Raw genomic sequence first — 24126 nt, 5'->3', positions numbered from 1 at the left:
CCACCAAAAGGGGACCAAGGACTCAAATACACGTCTATGGAGGGCATTTCTCATTCAAAGCAACAGCTTTGTGCAATTGTATATAATGAAGTCAATGCTTTAGCCAGACCAAGCATATTACAACTATATTTACCTCAAACCAAACAACTAAGTAGCTATCTTTTTTTTTTTTAATTTTAATTTTTATTTTGCAATACAATTCAGTTCTACATATCAGCCACGGATTCCCTTGTTCTCCCCTCTCCGGCCCCCCTCACCATCCCCCCAGCCCACCCCCCATTTCCACCTCCTCCAGGGCAAAGCCTCCCCCGCAGACTGAGATCAACCTGGTAGACTCAGTCCAGGTAGGTCCAGTCCCCTCCTCCTAGGCCGAGCCAAGCGATCCTGCATAGGCCCCAGGTTTCAAACAGCCAACTCATGCAATGAGCACAGGACCCGGTCCCACTGCCTGGATGCCTCCCAAACAGATCAAGCCAATCAACTGTCTCACCCATTCAGAGGGCCTGATCCAGTTGGTGACCCCTCAGCCATTGGTTCATAGTTCATGTGTTTCCATCCTAAAAGAAATGGATAACTTTCTGGATAGGTACCACATACCTAAGTTAAATCAAGACCAAATAAAGTATTTAAATAGTCCAATAACCCCTAACAAAATAGAAACAGTCATTAAAAGTCTCCCAACCAAAAAAAGCCCAGAACCAGATGGTTTCAGCACAGAATTCTACCAGATCTTCAAAGAAGAGTTAATACCAATACTCTCTAAATTGTTCCACACAATAGAAACACAAGGAACATTACCAAACTCCTTCTATGAGGCTACAATTACCCTGATTCCTAAACCAAACAATGATACAGCAAAGAAAGAGAACTACAGACCGATCTCCCTCATGAACATTGATGCAAAAATACTCAATAAAATACTGGCAAACAGACTCCAAGAACACATCAAAACAATTATCCACCATGATCAAGTAGGATTCATTCGAGGGATGCAAGGGTGGTTCAACATATGAAAGTCTGTCAATGTAATACACCATATAAACAAACTCAAAGAAAAAAACCACATGATCATCTCACTAGATGCAGAAAAGGCATTTGACAAAATCCAACACCCCTTCATGATAAAGGTCAGGAATACAGGGAACATACCTAAACATAATATAGGCAATTTACAGCAAGCTAAGTATCTATCTTAAGAACTAGTTATTGGTGTATGAACAGCGGGAGAACTGAGATATATTAGGGCAGTGTACAGTACAACATGAACACAAATACATTATGAACTTTGTGCAAGTTAATCAACAGTGTACCACCCTGTATGTTATCATTAATATATGAGACATGAATATACACATATGGAACCAAAATATATGGAAACTTTTAATAACATTCTCTCATTTTTGTGTGATCTTAAAACTGCCATGAAATTGGTGAATTTTTAATGAAAAAATGATAAAATCCATTCACTGCTCAGGACTTTGGCAACACCAGCATTAACTTTGTTGTCGCAAATATACAATTGACATGTGTTGAATGAACTCTACTGAGTATTTTTCATATATTATCTCATTTAATATATACTAAATAGTCCATAGGTAATTATCATGATTCCTGGTGTTTTTCAAATAAAATTAATCAGAAAGGTACTAGGTAAATTGTCCTGAAAATGTAGGCCAGACTTCATGTGTAAGTCACACAACATTTTCCAGAATTGTACCTTCCTCTGGAAAGTAGTAAAGAAATTGGAGTAATCTAAAATGTATTTAGGGGTAGGAGATAAATTGCAAGTGTCAAACTGGCAGGAATGTTGGGTGATAGAGTACTTCCTCCCTTATTTTCTTTACTCATTGATACTTGGCTAGGCAACTGAAACACCAGAAACTATTCTTTTTTTTTTTCCTTAAGATTTATTTATTTATTGTGTATACAGTGTTCTGCCTGCATGTACACCTGGATGCCAGAAGAGCAAACCAGATCTCATTATAGATGATTGTAAACCACCATGTGGATGCTGGGCATTGAACTCAGGACCTCTGGAAGAATAGCCACTGCTCTTAACCTCCAAACCATTTCTCTAGCCTTGGAAACTATTCTTAAATAATCAGTGAGATGTCATATTCAAATGTCATAGTTTTCCTTTCAGGTATCTGAGAACCATTTGCTTGCTCCCTTCTCCATACTTCAGAAAGTCCCTATCTCTTATTGCTGTACAATATGTGACTATTGAGTAAATTAATGAAGGGAACAACCTACAAATTATCAGACCATGCTAGAGAAGTAATCATGTTACAAACTGAAGACAACCTTTTCCTTTGTTAAATTCCAGATGTAGTGAAAATATCCCTCCTTTCCTTTATCTTTAGTGCATTTAGAAGAATGTCCTTCATGTGCATACACTTAATTGAATAGATATATAGAGAGTAGACAGCCTTGTCTTCTTCCTGATTTTGGTGAGATTGCTTGAAGTTTCTCTCCATTTAACTTGATGCCTTTATTATGTTTAAGTATGTTCCTTGTATCCCTATTCCCTCCAACACTTTTATCATGAAGGGGTGGTGGATTACTACTGACATATGTGTGTAAAGTCAAAAAACATCAGAAAACGTAGAATGGTTATATAATAAAATGTCTACCTCTCATTTGGACTTTCTGTTAAAGATTGCATTTTGTTGGGTGTGGTATTTTCAGTTCTAATTCTGTTTTTAAAATCTCCTTGCAATTTTACACTGTGAGTTTTAAATAATGACATGAAAAATTACAACAATGACTAGATTTTATTAGAAATCATTGAAGACCAACTTATTAAAAAGCTTGATGACCTTGGGGGTTTTTGTATAATATGTAATTTAGAGTTCTGTGTGTCAAAGCCTTTGTAATTTCATAACTGGCTGCCATTTAAACAGGCATTGTTATCAATACTGCTTTCAGCATATGTAGTTAAACTATATTCTCTGTGAATCCTAGTTTGGGAGGTTTTCTTTCTGTGAGAAAGATAATTAGATTTATTGTTTAATTTAGACTTATTTAAGGTTCATCTGAAAGTCTAGACTATCTTTTATAATGTCAAAGATACATATTTTTTGACAAATAACTATTTGTTTAATTGTTCTCATAGCAAGACTCTTCTTGCTAATGTACATAACTTGTTTCAATATGGACACATAATGCTTTGTTCTTCTCTGTTTGATGAATTTGCAGTGATCATAGATAGTAATTTTGTTAGGATTTCACAAAACCTCTGTAAACACAGAAGAAGAAGAACCATGCATAATAGCATTAGCCCAACAGAAGAATGGCAAGCCAAGGAACTGAATGGGGAAAATCTGGTTTGAAGATTAGTAAATCTCATTAATGAACTCAACAAATGAATACTGGGGTCCTAGTTCTAAAACATGGGTTCATGAGTTGTGTGAATATAGAACAAAATGAATGGCTGCAATAATTGTTTTTGCCCTTAAGAATTTTTGTTTACAACTGGGAAGGGAACTAGATGTCTGGACATAAGTAAGTCATAAGATACATTCTGGAGTCTTATACCTTGGGCCACATCAGTGGCATTCATGCATTTCCTGTGAAGCCAGATTCCTTTGGTTTTACCGTAAGATATTCAGGATCTTCCATTATATTTTTATAGAATATATCTGTCTACCATTTGTCTTAGTTATTTTTCTATTCCTGTGAAGATGCACAGTGACCAAGGCAAGTTATAAAATAAAGCATTTTATTTGGGGTCACAGTTTCAGAGTCCATGACCATTATGGTGGGAAGCAGGTGGCATTCAGGCATCACACTGGAACAGTAACTGAAATCTAGCCTTTGGTCCACAAGCTGGAGGCAGAGAGAGAGGAGGGGAGGGAGGGGGAAAGAGGGAGGGAGGAAGGGAGAGAACTGGGTATGGGACTGACTGAGTTTTTGGAACTTCAAAGCTCATCCTCAACGACACATTTTCTCCAACAAAGCCACACCTCTCAGTCCTTCCCAAACAGTTCCCAAAACTTGGAACCAATTATTCACACATATGAGCCTAAGGGGGCTACAGTGGTTTGAATAAGAATAGCCCCCATAGGTTCATATAGTTGAATGTTTAATCACCAGGGAGTAGAACTCTATGATAGAATTAGGACGTTGGGCCTTGTTGGAAGAAATGTGTCACTGGGGTTAGGCTTTGAGGTTTCAAAAGCCTATGCCAGGCCCAGTCTCTCTGTCCACAAATCTGTAAGACTCTTAGCTACTTCTCCAGCACCATGTCTACCTGTGTGCTTCCATTCTCCCAGCCACGATGACAATGGACTTACCTCTGAAATAAATTATTTTATGTTAGAAGAGTTATAAAGCCCCCAATTAATGGATTTCTTTCCATAAGAGTAGCCTTTGTTATGGTGTCTCTTCACAGCAATAGAATAGTGAGGAAGACGGGGTCCACTCTCATTCAAACCACCACAGTATTCATTTGGTATTTCACCCCAACTCCCATTTCATTCAAGATTCTATATTCCTTAGTGACTGGTTACTGCTTCACTTCCAAGCAATGTTTGATTTCAACTTTCAGTTTTGATTTCTTTCATCTATGACATGCTTTATCTTGTAAGAATTTCTATGTGAATTCTCCTCTCATTTCATTTAGGGGAAGAGGTGTATTGTATATATAATTAACCAAAAAAAAGTCACCAAAATATTCTATTCTTATATGCTATAGTGATGAAAAATTTTAAAAAAGAAAGAAAGAAGAAAGCAGAAAGAAAATAAAATATAAGTACAAATTTCCAAACTTTAATTAATGATCAGCCCATATCTGCTTGGAGTCTGACTATAATAACATCTGATGTTCTATCGATATCCAGAATCTAATGATAACCAATCTCCAGAAAGAGACTTGGGCTATCCAATTTACTAATTAACACATGGTGAGATGTCCACTTAGTGTCAAGATATGGAAACCACACAAATGTTACATTGTATCAGACCATCACCTGTTATAAAAGAACTCTTACTTTTTCCCATACTGGGGGGGAGGGTCATCTCTCTCTCTCTCTCTCTCTCTCTCTCTCTCTCTCTCTCTCTGTCTCTCTCTGTCTCTCTCTCTCTCTGTCTCTCTGTCTCTGTCTCTCTCTCTTTCTCCTGCCTCTCTGACTTTTCTTCTTTTGTATTTTCTGTAATAAGTCTTCGGTCCAGTCTGGTATGGAAAACACTTTACCCCTGTACTTGTAGCCTGTCCCTGTCATTCCTAGCAGGATGTATGCAACAAGCAAAATCTTTCTTATTTTTATTCTAACCTACGCTTCTAAATATTTATTTTTTAGCTCCCTAAGGAAGCATGAAATAATTTAATCATTTAAAAAGATAATCTCCCATATCTACAAAAGTCAGTTGCAGTTGTTTCTGGTATTTATATCCTATAACATTGTGGTTGACAAAGCATCTGTGAATACTGAGAATTGTTTCCTAGGGGAAAAATAGGGTTGTGTTACTGTGAGCCTCTAGAGGGTCACAGCCTTCTGTTGATCAATCAATATATACCTTGTTTTATGAGTGTTTTGACTTGAAGATACCATATTTAATATGTAGTTGAGTCTGACCTTGAGTCATAAGTAAAAACACTGGAATATAAACTTTAATGATGTTTAACAATATATTTTCTCTGTAAGGAACATCACAACCTTCTTGTTCTTAGAAACACTAGCCAACAAATCAATCTGTGCTTAGGGGGCACAGAAACCACAGAACTCCTAGGAAAAATCATGCATGAAATACTCGTAGTGTTTAAAGCATGTCACTTGACAAAGGATGTGCATTTAAAGTGTGAGCTAAAATAGGTGACAGTTTGTCTCCTTTTTGACCTCAGCTGAAAATGTACCTGTCAAAAAAGTCAAATATCTCACCACTCTGCATTTGTGTGAAAGAATGTGAAAGTTCAGCTGATTTGGCTGTCACAAATAAATATTAACAAGTGATTGAATTTGTAAATACAGAATCCACAAGTAACAAGCAGTCTCCGCTCTCTTCTAGGTTAAATATAAGCAAACTCTTACACATGGGTTTAAAAACTTCTTTTTATTTTGCCTAAGAATGCAGTGTTCATATTGGAGTGTTCACATGCACATTTTGACTTCTGAAATAGTGATCATAACTAATTCTATATTGAATTCTCATGTATCTGCTCATGTGGCAAGTACTTCATGTTAACTTCATGTAATTCTAATGAGGTCACATGGATCGTGGAAGGAAAGTTATAGGAAAGAACTCCTTAAGTGGAAGCAAAGCTCAGGATAATGTCTTCCTGTGACAGATGATAGAGTAAGTACTTGTCAGGAATGATCCCAGTGCAGTTACAAGCAATGTGTATTAGGAGTTGACAGTTATAAATGACCCAGTAAAGCCACACATGGTTATTCACTTTTAAACCCAGGAATTCTGACTATAATGCTCAACCAAATGTGGATAGTGTATATTCTTTGGAAAAATGGGAAAAAAAAAACTAAGAACTTTCAAAAACAGAATTGTCTCTAAAATGTCTTTATAATATACTAGCTCAACTTCCAAGAAAATCCAAGCCTATCTCCTGGAAGCAGCACTTTTAAAAGCCCCCGTTTGCGTATTCCTTTTCCATGTTCTCAGTATATCCATACTGCATGATGTTGTTCGCACTGTGGGGGAAGGAGTGAAAGTGAAGCGTTCATTGGTCTGGGAGAAAAATGAGTGAAAACTTTCAACTGTATCTTGGCTAGAATTTTCCTACGAAATGGTAAGTGCAGTCCTGGCTTTAGGTTCCTTCACAATCCTGGGACGTTCAATAGTTAAAGGCATCATTGATGCTTTTAAAGCCTGGCCTTTGAAAGGATCACTCAAAGAAGAACATTTTACATAGATCAACAAGATTTAGTCAAATAGTTAAGAACATCCCACTCTGAAAAAAAATCACTTTTTTGAAAACAAAACAAAGCAAAAGAAAAAAAACCAGAATATTGTAGGCTAACTTTCTCTGACCTCCATGGTGTCATCATCCCTGGTCTCAGCACACCCACTCAGCTCTTGTCTCATTATGCACTGCCAATTTCATCTGCACACCATTACTACTTCCTTTAAAGAGAGTCATTATACTAGACACTATGCTATCAGGTGGACTATTGGAAACCATCTACGTCCATTAACAAATCTATGAAAAGAGGGTGAGAAGGGCAGTTAACGTAATTAACAAGTTGCTTTTCCACCACAAAATAAAAGTAATAATCACCACATGGTGTTACTACCTTGAAAGCCACTTTAAAGCAGAAGCTTTAAGTGGGCTGTGTCTAAAGTGCTTAGAGGCAGAGAGAAAAAAATGAAACATTGAGAGGATAAGATGTGAATATCCTCCTCAAAAGAATGCCCTCTATGCACCTCTTAGCTTGTAGTGGATTTCTTCCAGATTGCTAAAATGTTGGATTCAACACAATAAACAGAGATAAGGTCTCAAAGCGGAGAATGGAAAAGAAAAGTAAATATTTGAAACCCATAGAAAAAAGTTAAAACTCATACAAGATATTTTCTTGCTCTTCATATTGGCAAATACTCTAACTCATCCCTATGTTGGTACCAGTTTCATTATTTGCCATTCTTGTCCTCCCCACATGTGTTATGGGTCATTCCCTTTGACATTCTAATCACAGTTTTCAAACAGAAATCTTAGAAGTTGAAGTTAATAGTGTTTATGCTTTCCAATGCCTAATATTCTCTCTTTTCTTCATTCCACTTTTTATTAAGATGATATTCTGATGGCAGGATTTTTGTTCATTGTCAATATTTTCCCCTTGGAAAAAAATCCATCTATTAGCTTACAAAATTGGCCGGTCTCAGGGAACAACTGCATTTGGATTGAAGATTCTTCAGTGTATTTACCAGTAGACATTAAAGGAAAGCCCAATATGAAGTCTATAAAGTTCTCGTCAGTAACCAAGCAGGTACAGGATCCTCCTGATAGCGCCTATCTGGGAGACTAAATTAGCATGATAACCACACAAGTGAAATATAACTACAAACCAAGTCATGTGCTCGGTCATGTGCTCGGTCATGTGCAATGGAGCAAGGCACACAAGTGTATGAGCACCAAGGCTTCATTGGAAAACCCTGGGGTTTACAGTGGATTTTTCTGAGGAAGTTCACATGGAGTTGGAATTGAAGCACAGGAAGAGCAGGAATACATGGCATGTCCCAAAAGATGCTACAGAAAGGCCCTGTGGAAGAGAGGAAGGAGGAAGTTGGAGGAGACCAGATGTGAGAACAGTGCTTAATGAAGCATGGAGGCAGCAGAAACATGCAAAATCAAAACTGTGAGGGCCTCAGGACTCCTATGGGTCGTGTTTCTTATCCTGTATCCTGAAGCAATTCCAAAACAAAGAATTATAAGCTAGGAATTCTTGTGCGATATTTGTACACTTTGTGAAGATGTATCGCTGTGATTGGTGTGATAAAAAGCTAAACAGCCAATAGCTAGGCAGGAGGTATAAGTGGGACTTCCCAGCAGAGAGAGAACTGTGGGAGGAAGAAAAGCAGAGTCACCAACCAGACAGAGAGGAGACAGGAAGTGTAGGATGGAAGAGAGGTAATGCCATGTGGCAGAAGTAGATTAACATAATTAGATGAATTTAAGTTATAAGAGCTAGTTGAGACAAGCCTAGGCTAAAGGCCAAACTCATAATTGATAATAAATCTCTGTGTCATTATTTGTGGGTTGGTGGCCCAGATGAAAAAGTATACCACAAGGAATGGATGAAAGGAGTGGATGCTTTGAATAGTCTGTACTCTCCAATTCAATTAACTTTTAAACCAGAAAAATAAAAAAAAAAATTCCAAATTTCAGTCTAAGGGGATAATTTTGCCCTGTTTTGGATATCATAATTAACACACTGAATGAATCATTTAATGTTTATTTTGTCCCTAAACGAAACATTGTTCTGTCATGCATTCTTCAACATACTGTATTTCATGTATATAGGTAAATTACATAATTAATCAGATATCTCCTCTCTATATGCGATAAAGAATGCTTTATTTATATAGTTGAGATATTATATGACTTTGACGAAGCAGAATTTTATGATAATTTGATGTCTAAAGAGTATTTTCTTACAACAATGTAACAATGAGTTGTTAGATGTCATACAATAATAAATTTCCAAAAGTGCTTGTGAGCTGCAGAGTTGTAGGTATCTTTGTTTTCATTTATACGGTAGTTCCTGTCACTTTCACGAGTAAAAAGGAACCATGCAATTTGCTTGGATTTCTGTTTTCTTAGGTCAGCTGACCTACTGTGCTGCCTTGGTCATTCCTTCTATGATACATATTTGAGGAGTTTTCCTAGTATCATTAATTCTGAATACTTAAATAAATACCTACTCTATCTTGAAACTCTCCTTGAACAGCTATATTTCATTTTCAAACAACTTGTCCTTTGGAGTGGATTCAAAATTAGGTTCCCAACTATGAGCCATAGTGTGGCATATACAAAATTTGTAAAAATAACATCAGTAGGAAATAATATCTTAATAGCAAAATAAGACCTATGGTATCTTCTTTATAATTTTATATTTCTTTCAGTAGCAGGGGTTTTTTTTTGGTAAGATCCCATTGCTGAAGATCCTGCACACTTTAGTAACATTATAAAAAATCTCAAGCTGATACTGACATGGAAGCTTCCTTTTTGATGGCTTTTAAAGTTCTGGAAGGTACCTTGCAGGATTTTGGAGAAGAAAAGTTATTAACAGTATAACCCAGCTGTGAACACTGTTAGTTACAGTGATATTCTACAAGAAAAATAATCCCATTGGTGCAAAGTGGCTTTCTGATTGGATTCAAGGCCAATCTATAGGCGAGAACTCTTGTCTGGTACTGTAAACCTGACAAAGAATCTTTGCAGATGTTATAGGTGCTAGAAGAGAACATACTATTATTGGCTTCCTACATGGGGATAATATTACACTGCATTCCATACACTTAATAACTACTGATGAGTGAATTCCCCATCACTCATTAGAAAAATCTGTTTTTGCATTGGGCAGTAGTTAACAAAGAGAACTATTCAAAGTGCATTACGCAACTGTGGAGAGCTCAGCCCTATATTGGAAATTATGCCCCAAAGGCTTGGAGAACATCACAAAAGAAGGGTGGGAAAGATTCTGTGTGCCAGAGACTAGGGGGGAGAGCTGGAAACAGTGTCTTCCAGACGCCACAGGACTGAGGGTGTCACAAACTCACTGCAGCTGTGGTTCCTGCACAAGATTGAGGACTTCAAATCTTGCTCATGGAAAGGGAAAGGCTCATTGAAGGTCCACCCTTTTCATAGGAAGTATTGACAGTTAAAAGGAGCTGAAGGAAGATATATTACTTTCTTTAGTTCATCAGTAACCACTGACAAACTGTCCATACTACAGTGAAAAACCTTCTACTCACTCTCATACAGGCTGCCCATTGAAGCTTAGTGGGTCATACACAAAAAGACATGGAGAAAAGAATGAGGCTTATAAGGAAGAAAGGTTTCAGGGAAAGGAGGAAGCAGAACAAGACAGATAATAAGGCTTGAAAAAGTCTAAAAATGCATTATATTCATGCCCGAAACTGTCAAAAAGAAACTACGGTCTGTAAGTGTTTCCTCAAACACCACGAGTTAGCCTTTCATTCTCTTGATACTTTCTCTTGATGTATAAATGTATGTAATTTTTGAAGTTCAATTTATTGTGAGTTTGTGTGTGTGTGTGTGTGTGTGTGTGTGTGTGTGTGTGTTTTCGTACTTTTGGTGCTAAAAATCATGAAACCATTTTTCACATAAAATATCTATGTTGATTTTTATTGAATTTATTTACTTTTTAGAATCAGATTTAAAATAAATTTCTTTTCCTTCAGTTTTGCAAGGTTGACATTAAAACTAAAGTCTTGACCTGGGATTTATAATGTATCCTTTGATTCCCATGGTTATCTTTATGTGTATATTTGAATCAGAAACCTAATATAATATTCCATTTATTATTTATTCCATTAATTATTTATTCATTGGTTAATGATAAAATCACAATTAGCATTGGGTCAAGTGCTATAGTTACAAAAGAGAAAAGGTAAAGTTTCTAGTTTTGTGGACCTCCGTAACAAGCAAGGAAGAAGAGCATTCCCAGGGTAACCACTAGAATGTGACCCCACATTAAGATTAGGTTCAAAATATTACTCGAGTATGGACTGCAAACTATTTGGCAGACTGTGATTAAACAGTTTTAGTTTTGTAGCTCAGAAAGAGAATTAGCTATCTTTACAAATTTCTATAAATAGTATAACAGTGACCTAATCAAGTTTTATAAAACAGTGGTCTTTGCTTTCTCTTGGATAACAGCAGTTAATTTTAATTTCCATTACACCCACTGTGCTTTACGCTTCTTTTCATTTCAGAATGAATCCCAATTTCCTGAAAATATCCCAAGGACTGGCCTAAATCCTCTATGATGAATCATCTCTGTAGACACAATATTTGGTACCTGATCATCGGGGTATATTATACTCAATAGTGACATAAAATGACATGCGAAAATTTTTTTAAACTATGTCATATCACTTAAAAGTATTTCAATATCCTTGTTAAAAATATGTACTGTTGAAACAGCTGTGATCTACTTTTGTTTTTTTCCAATTCTAGCAAGTATTTTATTTGCAATAAAGAAATTGAAGGGCTATGAAAGTTGTGTGGAGCCATCTGCTTCTGAAATTACTCTCACACAGAGGTTTACTCCTCAGCGGTTTTCAGCTACTTATGATTGTAGAAATGAATTGTACTTTCATGTCTTCAGTTAACTAGGAGGCCCTAATTCTACTCTATCATCCTATAACAAGTGCACTGGCACCCTATTTTAAATGGAGAAGGCATAGCAAGTACCGAGGACTTGCACTTGATAATGAAGGCCATCACAGAGCTGTATCTGTCTAAACAACTATTAACAACTCTATATACCTGATAAGAAGCATATGGAGAAACGTGACATATGATCCCATTTATAAAAACACAACTTAAAAATTTAATGTAGTTAAGAGCAGGTGGGATTTTTATAAATAATGAGGAAGACTGGCTTTCATCAACATTCCAGCTAGGATTGAGCCTTGTGCTGCCATCCCTTAATTTTCCTCAGCCTCCTAGAAAGAAGATCACCCAACAACAGCCTTTACTTTCTGTATGTATTCCCACAATCATTTCTGACCCATTTTCATTAACATAAGTAGTTGATACGCAAAGCTGAATATTTCTATCAGGCTAATTACGGAAGCATAATTGTTTTAACAGGAAAAACGTCTGGTTAAAATACAACTACTTCTATTTGGTACTGGATAACCAATTAGTGTCCTCTTCTCTAGGAAAAACTGTTTCTCCCCATATTCTCAAAAACAAAAATAAAGTCAAAAACTACAGCTCTTTCTGAATCAATGCCTACTTTTATTTGCATCTACAAGATAATTTCCTACAAAATTTACCGTCAGTCTTTTAGGTGGTCATTAAATTATCAGCCTGAACCTGGTCTGTTTCTAGGGTTCTATGTGCTGTGTTTCTGGGCTGCTTCTAAAGCTCTGACACAGCTCAATATGCTGTTTCACGTGGGGACCAGAGTTTCAGGCTCAATAACAGACTTGTGTTAAGACTGAGTCTACACAGAACACTGTGAGATATCAATCTTCATTCCTTAGTAATGAAAATCTGGGTTAGACGTAAGTACAATGACATATCGGTTCTTATAGAAAATATAAAAATTGGCACTATAGGAGAAAAACAAAGTATATGACACTGGTTCTAAAGGAAATATTTGTGATATCTGTAATACTCTGGATGGTTTTAGAAATCTTTGGCAAATGTGGTTCATTTGTCAACTGAATGTTTCTAAAACAGAGAGTTTAAATTTATAAATATGTACATTTCTGTGTTCTGGGAGATTTATCTGTTTAATTCAAACACTGTACATTCAATTGGTATTTATATGATCCATGAAGAAATTAGTAATAATAAATCAGTGTCCTTTAAAAGATAATGAAATGCTCTTAAAGCACTGGTAAATGTGTATTTGATATAGCTTGATAATATTTATTATATCACAATGCATTTGACTGTATCAAATAATTCACAACTTGTCCTATGGACCATATGTTAAAATTAAAATACTATAAATAATCATTATTTCATTCATTCAATTAATTCAGACAATATTGATTCATAGAGATGCATTTAACAGAATATTATGACCAAATCCAATGTTCCTTCTATGTCAGGTAGATTCATTTAAACTTCACAGCAAAAAGGCAATAAATAAATTAACAAACAACAAATGCATAAGCCTGAATAATTTATAGAAACAGCTATGAAAGAAATAAATTAATTATTGTCCAAATGAAAGTAATAGAGTCCACAAGACTAAGTAAAACAGTTTTAGGATAGATAATAATGGATCTATATTCTTGTGTTTAGGGTCTTGGGTTTTCACAATTTTGACAGAAGAAAAAAAACATCCTTTCCTATGGGACATGGCAGTGATTTAGAGCATAAATAAAATGGTCCTTACAGAGGAACACTATAATGAAAACTTTGAAATTAATAAACCTTTTTGATTAGTGAGAAAATTATTATATCTTATGGTGTAAGCAATGTCCACTTACAATACCTTAACATCATTTAAAATTTGTTATGATGTGATTTTGTGCTACAAAATAGTTATTATATCTGTTGTATTAATTCTCTGTATTCCTTCAAATAATTTTATACATGAAATAAACCAATGTTCCACACAGTTGGAAACTAAATGAATGTTGGAAGCCAATGATACGAAAATATAATTCAACTATTATATAAAGCATATACTTAAGTTTATAGATTACATGTTATATTAAGAAATACCTGCTTTTAGTTTCTTTAGTTGTTATTTTATTCAGAAAAAATATAATACACACGAAGGTAATAAATAACATCATTAGCATTTGAATATATTTTCAAAATAATATATGAATAGATGGTAAATAGATATGACTGGTAAACACATCCTTTATCACGATGGTTTAATAGAAGTGACTAGTGAACACAGTAACTAGGAGCTGTGACAGTTAGTGCTGCTTGTCATCTTCAGGGAATCTGAATTAAACTAAGTGACACATCTGCATTTGTCTGTAAGGGAATTTCCTGGGAACTTTGACTGAGGAGCCAGAGCCTCATGCAAACCGGACAATACCTTCCTTAGGTGGCCCAGATGCAAGGAGGTCCACTGCAAAAGCTGTTACTTTTTTTGCCTGCTTGCTTCTATTCATTGCTGGTGATTATGTCTGTCCTATGGCTGCTACTGCTGCAGCCATCCTTTCCTGACATCTCAAGGTTCTTTGGCTTTTAAACGTAGATGAAGACTCGTAGCTCTCCAGGAATCTCCCTAGGTCTTCATTGCAAGCTTGAGGTTCCAGAGGCCTCTGGCCTCATGGACTGAAATGAATAACACCCAGGATCATGACTCTCCAGTGTCCAGACAGCCAGTGTTAGAATCTTCTCTTGAATTGTCTAAGACTAATCTAATTAATGCTTTCTAGAACATATACTCATTCTACTAGTTCTGTTCCTCTAGCAAATTCTGACTAATGCCAGGGCTTTATGTACTGCATTTTAAGTTCTACTATATCTTATGTTACAACACTTGTGTGGTTGGAAGAAGAGCCAAATGACAAGGCAGTTGCCTAGTGCACCTGAAGCCCTGGGCTTTGGTCTCACGCATTTGCTGAGTTTTATCTGAAATAATTGCAATAGCAGATAGTATATGAAAATATATTGGGTTTTTATTTTTGTGTTTATTTTATGTAAATTTCATTTATGGTACACGAATTTTATTTTTGTCCTTTATTACTCTAATGAAATTAATAGTAATATATAACAAAAAAAGACATTGTACAGATGAGCTTGATGAAATAAAATTACAGTATACACTGAGACATAATTCCATATGAATGGGTTAGAAGACATTTTGGACATCCATTTTATTCAAATTAATCTATAGTTTTTATATAATCTTGGCCAAAATCCCAATTGAATTTTAAGTAGCAACAGAAAAATGATTCAAAAGCTCACGGGGAATTCCAAAACAATAAATCCATCAGATCTCCCAGAAGAATGATATAGATGAATCACAGTTCCTGATTCTAAAATACATTAACACCTATAATTAGTTAATCTAGCATAAACCAAGAAACGGAGCAAACCACCGTGCGTCAAAGCCATTGACAAAGACTCCTCCCAAACAAAACAGCCTACAAGTACCATGTGACTCAGCAGCTTAATTATACTAAACTTGTAAGGGTGCAGGGAGCTAGTGGAGTTCTGAGTGAATGAATGTGCATTACTTGACATAGGTACAGCTATGTCAAAAACCAATACCTAGGACATATGGCAGTGGCACGTCCCTTCTCAGTTGAGGTTCAGAGGTATAACAAAGCCTTCCTTGGGACTGAGTGTGAACGTTGACAGCGTGAGCAGAGGGAGTCCACCATAGCCTTCTTCCACAGAATGTTTTATGGCCTGAAGACTAGCCTTATAGAGATTGTTCCTACTGAGATTACTCAAGCTCCTGCTTCCTTGTTTTAGCTCTACACTAACCCCACCTCCTCGCTTACCTGTGTGTAATAACCTTGGTCCTTGTTTACCTTTATATAATAAACACTCAAGCTTCTGGGGAGTTATGGATTCTTCTTCTGAGACCCTAGACCCTCACATTCCAGCTCTTCTGTGCCCCATGTGTTTTCCATTTCTTCATTCACTCAACACTCCAGTTAGGTAATGTCCTTGATCTGAACAGAACATGGCACAGGGGAAAAATGAAAGCACCACTTATCAAACACTTCCTATAAGCAGAGCTAGAGAGAACAGTAGAATACATTGTACAAGGTGTACATCACCTTGTTAACTAAGGCAAATGCCCATAAGTTAACAAAACTACCGTCTAGTATCTATGATGAATTTTGATACAAAATCCTGAGTGAAACACTTACAATTTGAATTTTAAAACATACAAATTTATATCAGGATCAAGCGATATTTATTTCTGCGTGCAATGTAAACTAGTAACTGTGATATACTACAGCAGATAGAAACAAAACATCCATGATCATTTTAATTGATGGTGAGAAAAATGGACAAATTACAACATCTTTTTCTTGATAAAAGCATTTTGCGGATATGATATACAAGGAATACTTTTCAAAATGATAAAGATCATCAAAGGCAAATTCCCAATGAACATTGTAATCAATGAGGAGAAAATAGGTTTTCCTCAAAGATTTAATTTGTAGCAAAATTCTCATTTTCCCCATTTCTGTTTACCATATACTGTACAAATGACATGATCTTCAATATAGAAAAATCTGAAGATCTTAATAAGACTTGTAAACAAAAGTTTCTGTGTCCCACCAGCAATTCCCAAATACCCAGTAGCTACTTCCCAAATAATTGACTCAGAGGCTTAACATTATTTACAAATGCTCAGCTGGTAGCTCAGGCTTATTACTCACTAGCTCTTACACTTAGATTAACCCATAATTCTTATCTATGTTTAGCCAAGCGGCTTGGTATTGTAACCAGAAGTTTCTCCAGTCCTGCCTTGCCCAGCAGTACAGATTAAAAATAAATAAGTAAATAAAGTGGTCCAACAAGCCACATATAAAATAATTACATGAAGGCTTATATTAATTACAAACTATATGGCCCGTGGCTTCAGCTTCTTGCTATCTAGCTCTTTCATCTTAAATTAACTCATTCCTATTAATCTATGTGTTGCCACATGGCAATGGCGTTACCAGCCTGCTGGCATCTTATTGCTCCTTTGGTGGCAGCTGGAGTCTCTCCTGACTCCTCCTTTCTTCTTTCTGTATCTCTGCATGGATTTCCCACCTGCCTGTAAGCTTTCTTTCCATAGGCCAAAACAGCTTTATGTATTATCCAATGGGAGCCACATATATTCACAGCCTATAGAAAGACATCCCACAGCATGATATCTTTTCTCAAATATGACATTATCATCTTGTTTCCTCTGCATCTTGCTGGTGACTCCTGACTCTGCCCATTCTCTTCCCAGAATTTTCCTAGTCTGGTTGCCCTGACTATATTTCCTGCCTGGCTACTAGCCAATCAACATTTTATTAAACCAATTAGAAGGACAAATCTTTACAGTATACAAAAGCATTATTCCACAGCAAGACTTTTCAGCTATAAATAAATTGATTGAACAAAAGTGCAGGATATGATGTCAATATGGAGAAAGTTTCTAATATTTTAATACATGACAGATTGTCTAGCACAAAAATATGTCAAGAAAATAATCCTCTTTACAATTGAATAAAAAATAAAATAACAACAAATTTCAGCAAGGATGTGATTATTCTCAGAAAACTGTTTAGTCAATGATGAAAGAAACTGAAGATGAAAAACAAATAAATTGAATCCTAGTCCATGCCGAAATTTCAAAAGAATAAATTTGCTAAAATATCCATGCTACATATTTCATTCAATTTCTGCCAAAAGTCTAGTGGTGTTTTATTTTTATATATAATATTTTAATTTATTCTTTAAGACTCTCATAGAGGTACACAACATATTTGTTCATATCCAATCCCCATTCCTTTCTTTCAACTCCTCCTTCCCCTCACCCAACAATAATCATCCAACTTCCTTTTCTCCTCTTATTCTTTATCTTGGTCAGATTTTATCATCTACTTGCTACAATCTGCCATCATCTGGAAGGAAGAAACCTTACTTGAATAATCATCTTGGTTAGGTTTTATCATCTACTTGCTACAATCTGCCATCATCTGGAAAGAAGAAACCTTAGTTCAGATCAGATTAACCTGTGAGCCTGTCTATGAGATGTTGTCAGTACCATTCATATACAGAAGTTCCTAAGGTCGATAAGAAAGCAAGTGAGGAAGCTAGAGAGCAGGAAAACAATCACATCCCTTCATGGTTTCGGCTTTAGTTATTGCTTGAATTCTTGCCTTGGGTTCCTTTAAGTATGGACTATAATGCGTAAGGCATAATTTTTTTTTCCTCCATTAAGGTGCTTTTGGTCAGAGTGTTTCATTACAACAATAGAATGAAACTGAAACTAGAAGTTTTGGATTGTTACTATCATAAACCTCCCCGTTTTGTTTTAGGGAGGATTGTGGAAGTGTTTGGAATTTTGGTCACAGAAAGCCATTGAGTATTGAGATCTTAACATTATGGTGTGGGAGCTTGTAAGATAAGAATGCTGAGAGAAACCCAGACAATTGTGGCCTGTATTGGGAAATATAAGATGGAAGCAGACAGTATCAGGACTATTTGTGCGATATTTGGAATTAATAATCTGTGGAAATATGAGTTGGAGAAATGTTTTAGTTATTTATACCCTATACTGCTCTTGCAGAATAACTGAGTTCAATTTCCAACATCCACATCATGGTGCTCACCACCCATCCGTAACTACAGCTCCATGGAATCCAATGTCCTCTTCTGTCTCCTGTCATAACCAGCACTCTTGTGCACAAAAAGCCCTTCACTTCCACATACACACACTCACATAATTCTAATAGACAAATCTGTGCAAGTAAAAAAAAAACCTATGCTTCAATTATACAATAGATGTTAGTCAGCCAAGGCTGTAGAATCAGCTGTGAATGATTAATCAGAGACCAGCGTCACTGAGTTGGAAAATCTGGGGGACTGTTTCTTCAGAGTCAGCACACAGAAGTTGTGGTCCAGGTATATAAGTTTGCTTGTCGAGCTGGAAACAGGACTTGGCAATGGATTAAAATCACCCACCTGGCATTAGTTTTGGTGATCCCATGAGACCATTGTCCATTCAAAGCAGGGTCTTGACAGGCCCAGTCTTGTGTAGATGTTGAGTTGTTAATCATTGCTGCTCTAAATTCAAGAGTGCAACAGCCATGTTATGCCTGGATGTTATACTTCCACATTAATTCCCTCTTCTCTTCTGGCTCTTACATTCTTCCTTCTCCTTAATCCATGAAATTCTCAGAGCCTTGGTATATGCGAAATAGATGTGCTGGGGGATGTCTTCTTGTACATGGTGAATATATGTTGTTCTCATTAGTTAATAAATAAGCTGCTTTGGTCAATGGCAAGGCAGCTTAGAGGCAGGTGGGAAACCCAAGGAGATAGAGGAAAAGAGAAAGGCAGAGTGGGGAGACACCAGACTGCCATCCTAGGAACAACAAGTAATGGGATGCAGGTAAAGCCACAGAACACGTGGTGATACATAGATTAATGGTTATGGGTTGAGTTAAACTATAAGGGCTACCTAGCAAGAGCCTGACATAGGCCATACAGTTTGTAAATAATATTAAGCCTCTGAATGATTATTTTATATTTGGCCTCAGGACTGCCAGGCCGGGTGGGACCAGAGACAGTTGGAACTGTGGAGCAGGCAGGACCAGAGAGACCTTTCAACTACGTAGATGCCCCACTTAATGCTGAGCATTCAACAGTCACTTAGTCTTAGAAACCTGTCCATTTATCAGTCTTTATACTTATTATAGCCTATTGCAAAAAATGAAGCTTCTCTGGAGAATCAGTATTCCTAGGAACAAGCTCCTTATAACTTAATCTTCAATCCCAAGTTCAGTCATAAACACATGTATTCAAGAGCAACAATAAATGGACTCAATAGACACACACACACATGCACGCACACACTCACACACCATTGATAATTAAAGAAGAAAAAAGTCATGAAATCTGAGGGGGAGTTGGGGATGTGAATTTCCTTCTAAAGAGAGGGCCTCAAATATAATCAGAAAGTGATTATCCCTATAACAGACTTGCCTTTACCACACCTTTACCGCAACATTCCTGCCTGACCAATTGATAATGTTGCAGCCAAGATTCACAGCTAAGGCTTTTGATTTAGAAAAGAGGAAAATACTGAAATATTTGACAACATGGATGAACTTTGAGGATATCATAATTATAAAATACCTGCAGAAACACAAATAATGTGTCCTTCTCTTATGTAGGCACCTGAAATTGCCAGATACATAGAATAAAAAAATGAATGGTAGTTGCTGATCCTGAAAATAAGTTGAAACAAAATGATGTATGCATAATGCAGCTAGATTAAAGACAACACTTGCTAAAGCAAAATCTTCTAGTTCTCAGGAAAATGAGAGAGGAAGATAAACTTTCTAAGATCACATTCAACTCCACATTTGTGTTACATTTTAGGTTATTTTTGTGGTAGATTCCTAGTTAGAGTCATTATTAAAATTTGCTCATCCATCAGTGTGACAATGTAACAAAGCATGTTCACAATAGATATAAATGCATTTAGTGAAGAAAGATAAAATCTGAATCCAGAATTACCTTTATTATAATCTTGGTATCACATGAAGAAAAGCTTTTCCTTAAATACTACCAACATTGATTTTAACTCTTTTCTGGGAAAATTAAATACCATGAAATTCATGAGCTGAATGTCCCACTCAAGAACTGCTGCCAGAGAACATTGTTTTCCATGTCTTTTGCTTATTCTTGGAACATCTTGTCACCTTGCTCCTCAACCCCATTCCCTTGTGAAAAAAGAGGAAACATGGAGAAAAAGAAGGTTAGTGAGCAGCTTCAGCTCTGATCCACATTACAAGAAGTCACCCAAATGACCTCAGTTGGGGATGAGTTTCCTTGTGGTATCCTAGAGTTGTAGGCATCAACTGTGAACAAGCCTCCACAAGAGTAGCAGTTGATTCATGTAATTGATTTGTTTTCCCTCTACAGAAAATGTCAATCTCTTTATGTACAATTGTATCATAGGGAGAGTTAAGTTTAGACAATTTGAACAAGATGTAATTATCAATTGTGGGTTCCTTTTGGGTCTGTGGGCATTATCGTGTAATGACTGCTCCTTTTCATTGGATTATTTGGAAACAATACAGTTACCTTTCCTCTCAGCGAGCTGCAAATTGTGTTCCCACACGATATGATTGTAATTAAGAAAAAAAAACCTAGATGCTCCCATTATCATTTGTATGTTTTAATAAAGAATAACTTAAAACTAATTCTACAGGGAACAATGGAGCAACATGACTTAAATGCGCTACAAAAATATCTTTTTTGATAGCCTTTATTAATATTTTTATAGACCTTTTAAGTTTAAGTGACTTTTAACGCAACAGGCTGCTACGAGGTCTGTCTCTGTGTGCCTGTACACTCCCCGCAGCACACCACAATATCATACATTTCAGTCTTTATCACAGCGGAATCAATAAAGTAACAGACCGCAATGCATTAGCATCATGAAGGAAATGTAATAAATGACTTTATAACTGCAGTAAAAGTTGCATGAGCTCCAGCAGCTGTACTGGAGATGTTGCCACAGTACCGCTTTACGACCTAATGGTCCTCAATGGGCTGATAATATTATGTGTGTGTGTATGCTAGCAATTTCCAAGGCCTGGATTTCAATTCAATAAATAATTGAAAGCACTTTTAGACTTTTCCATAAAATGTTTAATAAGAGATCAAACCCTCCCTCCCCGAAGTAGAAAAATTAAATAGTTTTTACGGGAGTATTTTATAGTGAAATTCTAACTACTAGCTGTGGGGAAAGCGCTGTTTTTAAACACAGCCATTGAAAGAATGCTTCCAAGAACGTGTATTGCTTTGAATTTGATTAACAATTCTTTACACTAAGATTTTTCTTTTTGGCCTAAGTTCCTGACTTAAATTTTGAAGACTGTGTATAAGATCAAGGGTTACTGATATCAGAATGTAGAATGTGCCACAGTCATTTAACAGTGTGGACATGAGCTTTGAATATAAAAGGATAGCAATGCTGTAATGAATTAGAATTTTTAAAATGCTAGAGGAGGTATTCCCATTCTGTATATATACAGCTTAACATGGTTTCTATATATATTCAAAAAAAGAATATGAAAATTATTTTCTATGCCATTCATAGAACAGATGATATATGAAATAATTATTCTCTACATGCATGAAAAATTCATAAAATATACATTTTTGTAGATTGGGATTTTATTTAAAATAAAAAAACAAACCACCTTAAATTATAATAGAAATTTCTGTTAATACATATTCTTTAAGAAAAAATAACAGCACAGAGGAATGACTTATTAGCTGTTCTTAGTTTGTTAAATACCGTATTTCTTCTTTGGCTGTTGGAGGCCTGCAGGGAATTAGTAAACACACCACATTGATTGGATTGAGGTTCCTCATCAATATCGCAAACATTGTCAATTACTCCATATGGCACATGTTCTCACTTAATCAAATTTACATCATTAGTAGGCTGTCATCTAAACATGATATGAGAGGACAAAAATGTTATAAAATAGTGGACTCTTTTTAAGGCATGTCAAAATGTCTCATTCAACAGATGTTTTTATGAAATGCGTTGTAACACAGACGTGAAGAGATGGTTTGTTGAATAGCATGTATGCAGCTCAGGGGAAAAAAAAGACAGCGGTTCCTAATCTGTCATAGTATCTCTTACTGCTCAGCTTCTATTCTTTTTCCTTTTTATTCCTCTTCCCTTGTCTAATGTCTCACTGAGATTTGAAAGTCTGGAAAATTTAATTATGTTTCCCAGTGCACTCACTTTCTTGAGCATTTCTTGACTAAGAGATCTTTTGTGTAAAATTTCAATGTCATCATATATATCATATACAATTTGTACAGAAATAACAATAACATTTTTAGAAAACAAACTATATGCTTCTCCCAACACTGTGTGTTTGAAGGAAAGCCGAAAAGCTGGACATAAGTCTTTTTTTTTCTTTCATTTTTGAATGCTTTGATATTTCCAATACAGAATGTACAGGTACCTGAAGGGGCAAAAACACAATGTTTGGAAGTAGCGAAGAGAATTAGATATGGGAATTAGAAGGAGAAAGTGCTACTCTTTATCCCCTGGAGATGAAATGAAAGAAGAGGAAACACCGGCAAAGGGGCTTCCTCTTCCTTCCATAGAAGCATGAATTCCCCTTTAGTATGATTTTTCTTTCTCTGTAGTTAGGGAAAGGTAGCACTTATTTAGTGGTATTGTCATTATTTTAATTGTATTCCTGCGATGATAAATGATATAGAAAATCTTCTTTAATGAGGAATCCCTTAATGCTTTTTTAAATTGAGGGATTTTTCTTCTCGAATTGAAGAGTTCTTTGTATATTATGGATTACAAAATGTTGTCAGAGTTGAGTGGTTGTTGAAAATACTCCTTCCCTGAATGCAAACCTTCCTTTTGTTTTCTTGATAGAGTCTTTCAAAGAGCAGACATTCTTAATTTCCATGAAACCCATTTCATGAATTCTTTAAAAAAGACCTCCTTGGCCTTTGAGTTTACAGAGAACTTAATGAATTAAATAACTCAACCAAGAAAAATGCTACACATATTTTCTTTATAATCACATGTATTATTTAAAATTTTAAATTTATTTTTATATATGATAAGGCGAAAGTTACAATTACTTCTTTCCTTTCTCCTTCCTTCCCATCCTTCCTCCCTTCCTTTACCTCCTTCCTTCCTTTCTTTCTTTCCTCCCCTTCTTTCTTCCTTCTTTCCTCTTCCTTCCTTCCTTTCCTTCTTTCCATCTTCACTTCCTTCTTTCCATCCTCCCTTCTTTCTCCTTCCTTCCTTTCTCTTTCCTCCCTCCCTCCCTCCCTTCCTGTCTCCCTCCCTCCCTCCCTCCCTCCTTCCTTCTCTCTGTCACATTCTTGCTTTCTTTGTTGCAAATTTTAAGACCAGGATCTTTCATCTCTCCGTGTAGCTCAGACTGACCACAGACTTGTTATTCTCCAATTTTTCTGTGACCACAAACCATGCGAGGCACCGCTTTTAAGTTTAAACTTGAAGGTACTTAAAATGTATCTTTAAGTAAATTGTATCTGAAACATTGTCTTAACTACTTATGAAACTATTTCTGACAATGTGAACTAGTCCTAACTTAAATCTTCATATGTTAACTTGGCCTCTTCTTAAATTTCAGAGGAAAGCAGCCCTTTTCTTAATTCCACCAACGTTTTATTTAATTTTTTTTTCTTCACTGTAAAGAGACTGTGGTTTGTTTTTCCTTATATATAGCAGCATAGACAATAAAACT

The 24126-nt window shown here is 36.0% G+C and overlaps 1 long non-coding RNA gene across 1 annotated transcript in view; it reads right to left on the bottom strand.

Moving 5' to 3' along the window:
• LOC131894413 (uncharacterized) overlaps positions 1 to 22652 on the bottom strand; it is a 29214-nt gene extending 6562 nt beyond the window's left edge. The window contains exons 1-3 of the long non-coding RNA XR_009374911.1: positions 22167 to 22652; positions 20375 to 20580; positions 15637 to 15810 (exon numbers count right to left, since the gene is read on the bottom strand). This is a non-coding gene — a long non-coding RNA (uncharacterized LOC131894413). The remainder of the gene's footprint in view (positions 1 to 15636; positions 15811 to 20374; positions 20581 to 22166) is intronic.
• Positions 22653 to 24126: the final 1474 nt, after the last annotated feature.

This window comes from Peromyscus eremicus, chromosome 17 (assembly GCF_949786415.1).
Source record: "Peromyscus eremicus chromosome 17, PerEre_H2_v1, whole genome shotgun sequence".
In the NCBI taxonomy this organism is placed as follows: domain Eukaryota; kingdom Metazoa; phylum Chordata; class Mammalia; order Rodentia; family Cricetidae; genus Peromyscus; species Peromyscus eremicus.
The sequence above is the reverse complement of the archived record's forward strand: the minus strand, read 5'-3'. Positions and strand labels throughout refer to the sequence as shown.